Source organism: Corvus hawaiiensis, chromosome 35, assembly GCF_020740725.1.
Source record: "Corvus hawaiiensis isolate bCorHaw1 chromosome 35, bCorHaw1.pri.cur, whole genome shotgun sequence".
NCBI classification, from domain to species: Eukaryota; Metazoa; Chordata; class Aves; order Passeriformes; family Corvidae; genus Corvus; species Corvus hawaiiensis.
In genome coordinates, this window is record NC_063247.1 from 1,227,110 (window position 1) to 1,231,863 (window position 4,754).

Consider the following 4,754-nt stretch of genomic DNA (forward strand, 5'->3'; position numbering starts at 1 on the left):
TCCTTCCCGAGCTCCCAGTCTCCGCCCGCAGTCCCTCCTCTGCTCTCCCTGCACGGCAGTCTTGTCCCCAGCCATGAACTTGGCTTTTGCCTCATCCCGGGATCTCTTCCCGGACAGGAAGAACTTTCCCCAGCACAGATTCAGGCCGTGGCGGCCTTTGAGGCTCAGGGTGTTTCTCCTGCAGCTCCTTGCAGGTCTCCTCTCCCCGTGCCGGCTCTCCTGCGCCACAGAACTCTGCCGGCTGCAGCTTTGCAAACGTCAGGTCCAGGTCTGGATGTTCCTGCACGATTTGCCCGAGGTCCTTGGGGGATGCAGCCCCCACATTGTTGTTGTGTTCCCCCTCGGCACGGAGCCCATGGATCTGATGGCCCCTGGCCAGGGCCTGGCACAGGAGGTGGAACCTGGGTGCTGCTGCAGCGGCGCCGGGGGAGCCCCCGGACTCGCTGTGGCCGCTGTGGCAGCCGCAGCACAGCCCGTTCCCAGCGAGGAGCCCAGGGCTCCGTGGGGCTCTGCAGGACCTCGGCCCTGGGGCTCGTCTGCATCAGCCCGGGCAGCTGGGCTGGACTTGGCTTCGTTTGTGTCTCGGGCTGCCCTGGCACAGCAGCTGCCCAGCGCCCAGGGGACAGCAATGGGAGCGGGGCAGGTCGGGGTGAGCTTCAGTGTCTGTGCCCGGCAGAAATGCCAAAGCCTTCCCTAAGGAGCAGCGAGTGCTGCCAGAGCACAGGATGCTGCTGCTGAGCACGGGACGGCCCCAGGGCTGATGTCAGACAAAGCCGGGATGGAAGCCACAAACAACGGGAGGAGGAGGAGGAGCGAGGGGGAACGACGGCTGGAGGAGCAGGAGCAGGACGAAGAGGGGGGATAAAGGGGGAGGAGCGGGAGGAAGAGGCGGGACAGAGGAGGCAGGAAGAGGAGCCTCCATGTGCATCCATCGCTCTCTGTGTCCGCAGCTCTGGGAGCATCTCTCCCCCCATCCCGCAGGTGACCGAGGAGGGGCAGCTCGCCCCAAATATCTTGGGCGGTGCCTGGGGTTGTTTCGGGAGAGGGGATTTTTGGAGCTTGGAGGACTCCAGCACCGAGCCCCAAATATCTTTGTTGGTTCCTGGGGGAAGGGGGGTTTGGTGGGGCGGGGGTGGAGGGGCGGATGTTTGGATCTTGGCAGGGCTCCAAATGTGAGTCGCAAGTGCCCCTTGGGGGATATTGGGGAGCCCCCGGCACACGGGGTTTTTTGGGGTCCCGGTGGCGGCTGCCGGGAGAAATGGGATGGGGGGGGATGGGGCCCGGGAAGGGTGGGATGTGGATTGGGGTGTGGGATGAAGTGTGGCGGAGGGGGATGGGCGGGATGGGGCCTGGGATGAGGCAGCCGAAGGTTGGGGATGATGAGGCCGGGGGGACCCCACTCCTCAGGGGCCTGCGGGGTATCCGGCAGCTCTGAGGGAGTTTGGGGGCACCCCTAATCCTGAGGGGGTGTTGCTGGCAGCGGGGGACATGTGGCTCCGGCAGCTCTGGCCCCAGCTGAGCCCCCCCCGCCCCCAGCGCCCCCCGGAGCGGAATTTGGGGAGGGGGAGGTGGGGGCGGCCAGGCCGGGCCCCCCCGCGCTGTCCCGGCGGGGGCCGAGTGCGGGCGGGAGCCCCGCGGGGCCCGGCCCTGCCCGGGCACGGCTGATGCCGCCCGCCCGCGCTCCGCACTGGTCCGGACTGGTGCTCCCAGTGCCGTGCGGGGCGGGGCCGCTCTGGGGACCCCCCAGGGCACAGCGCGGCTGCTTTGGGGCTGTGGGCACCGGCCGGCGCTGGGCATGGGGCGTGTGGGGGCAGCTGGGGCCGCACTGGTGGCACTGGTGGTGCTGGGAGCCCCCCGGCCGCGGGGGTGAGCGGTGAGAAGGGGGGCGGGTCTGGGACCCCAAATTGAGCGAAATGGGGAATGGAACCCCCAAAGTGAGCAGGAGGGGCCTGGAACCCCCAAAACCAAGGCCGGGGGAGGGGAGGTGGGGATTGGGGATGGGGAAGGTGCAGAAGGGGGGGGGAAGAGGGGGCTGGGACCCCCAAACAAAGCGGGATGGGGCTGGGACACCCAAATTGAGCTGGAATGGGGCTGTGGATTGGGGGAACGCTGAGAAAGGGGAGGAGACACGAGGGAAAGGTGGGGTTGGGACAGCAGAAGAGCGGTTCCATGGGGGTCCAGCCCTGTCCCCCAGCACCTGAGCCCTGGAGCGATTCCCTGGGGCTCTGGGGAAGGGAGGGATCCGCACTGGGGGGGTCCCCAACCCCCTGTCCATCCCGGGGCTGATCGGGGGCTCCCCCCACACAGCAGCCGGTGCTGCGGCAGCCGTGGGGCAGAGGGGGTGGGAAGGGGGGGGCAGGGTGGGAGTGGAGGAGGAGCGGGAGGAAGAGGAGGGAGAGAGGAGGAGGAGGAGCTGGAGAATCACGAGGTTCCACCGCCCGCCCACTGTGTCCACAGCCCCCCCAGCCCCGGTGCACCATCCTGCAGGTGAGCAGGGAGGGGGAGCTCACCCCAAATCTATCGGGGGGTCAGCAGGAGGGGTTTTTTTGGAGGGGTGTTTGGAGCTTGCAGATTCTGGAATTGAGCCCCAGATGTCCTTGCACGTCCCTGGGAGGGATTTTTTGGGCCAGAGGGGATATGTGAATCTTGCAGGACTCCAAAGCTGAGCCATAATTGCCCCTTGGGGGTCTTGGGGGGTCCATGTGAGGATTGCCCGGTACTTGTGGGGTGGGACATTGGCTTTGGGGATCCCCAGGAGAGCTGGGGGCTGGAACACAGGACCCTTGGAGTGGGGAGAGCAGAGAGGGACGATACCAGAGCTGGGGGACCCCCAAGAGCCTGGAGGGGTGGGGGGCCCTGGAGAAGAGGTGGGGCTGAGACCTCTCGGCCCTAAAAGGGGCGATGAGGAGAGAGGGGAGCCCCAAGTGCCTGGAGTGGAGGGAGGCTGAAGAGGGGACCCTGGGACCTCTGGGAGCCGAAGCAGAATCAGGAAAAAAGGTGCCTGTGGGACCCCCAAAACCCCTCAGCATCCCTAAGCAGGACCCCAGAGAGGGGGACCCACGGGACCCCCAGCAGCCCTGACAAGGGGGACCCCCAGAACCCAAAGTGAGGAGACAGGAAAGGGGGAACTCCTGGAGGCTTTTTTTGACTCACTGTCAATTTTTGTTGGTTTTTATGGACACCGGTGAGTTCTAGAGATGGACTTGGGCAGGAGGAACCCCCAACCCAACCCACTCATCCCTTGTTTCTCCCCAAACCAGGATTTCCCATTCCCAACCCTTGGCCAGATGGAGGAGGAGGCTGTGAGGAAGAGGAAGATGCCCTGGGAGCCCCAGGCAGGTGAGGAGGAAGTCAGTGCCCCTTTCCCCCTCTCTCCTGCTCCATCTCCCAGCCCAGCATCGCCCCCGGCTGCAGGACAACCCCGCTGCCGATGCCGTCCTGCCGGGGATGGACTGGGGGGATCTCCTTCCCCTTCCCTGTGGCACGGAGGCAAATCCCATCCTCTCCTTGTCCTTGCTCCCCCAGACAAGGAGCTGAGGACGGAGCCCAGGGAGGACAAATCCCCGCGGCAGAACCTGGTGGAAGAGGCCGTTTTGAGCGGCTCCACAGCGCAGGAATCCAACGGGGAGGAAAAGCCCCGGCGATCCCGCAGGAGGAGGGGCTGCAAACGCAGCCCAGGGAGCTGTGAGGAGGAAAGACCCACCCTGTGCCGGGAAGGCGGCCGGAGATCCAGCCAGAGGTCAGAGCTGGTGGTTCATGAGCAGCTTCACAATGGGAAGAAGCCCCACAAGTGTGGGGAATGTGGGAAGAGCTTCAGGTACAGCTCTGAAGTGATCCGCCACCAGATGATCCACACAGGAGAGAGGCCCTACGAGTGTCCTGAGTGTGGGAAGAGGTTTCAGACCAGCTCCAATCTCCTCCGGCACCAGCGGATTCACACGGATGAGAGGCCCTTCCACTGCCCCGACTGCAGGAAGGGATTCAACCAAAACTCCACCCTCGTCAGGCACCGGCGCATCCACACCGGGGAGAGGCCCTATGAGTGTCCCGAGTGTGGGAAGAGGTTTCAGACCAGCTCCAATCTCCTCCTGCACGAGCGGATTCACACGGATGAGAGGCCCTTCCGCTGCCCCGACTGCAAGAAGGGCTTCAAGCAAAACGCCCACCTCGTCACCCACCGGCGCATCCACACGAGGGAGAGGCCCTATGAGTGTCCTGAGCGTGGGAAGAGCTTCTCAGAGAGTTCCTCCTTGATCAACCACCAGCGCATCCACACTGGGGAGAGGCCCTATGAATGTTCCAAGTGTGGGAAGAGGTTTCAGACCAGCTCCAGTCTCCTCCTGCACCAGCAGATTCACACGAAGGGAAGGCCCTTCTGCTGCCCCGACTGCAGGAAGGGATTCAAGCAAAACTCCCACCTCGTCAGCCACCGGTGCATCCACACCGGAGAGAGGCCGTACGAGTGTCCCCAGTGTGGGAAGGGTTTCTCCACGAGCTCTAACTTGACCAAACACCAACGGAGGCACCGCTAAGGGAAGCCCTGCAAGTGCCCCGACTGTGGCAAGAGCTTTGTCCTCTGCTCCAACTCCATCTCCCATCAGAGGACCCACATTGGGAAGAGCCCTGGTGACTCACATTCCCTGTGATCCGTGTTGGGAAGAGCCCTGGCTGGTGCTCTCCACGTTCTCCTGGATCCCTGGAGGCACCTGGGTGAACGCAGGGGCAGGAACATCCATCGGGACTCAGATCAACAT

At 64.5% G+C, this 4,754-nt stretch overlaps 1 pseudogene; it reads left to right on the forward strand.

Annotated features, from left to right (window-relative positions):
• The first annotated feature begins 1,342 nt into the window (after positions 1-1,342).
• LOC125319069 lies at positions 1,343-4,532 on the forward strand (annotated as a pseudogene).
• Positions 4,533-4,754: the final 222 nt, after the last annotated feature.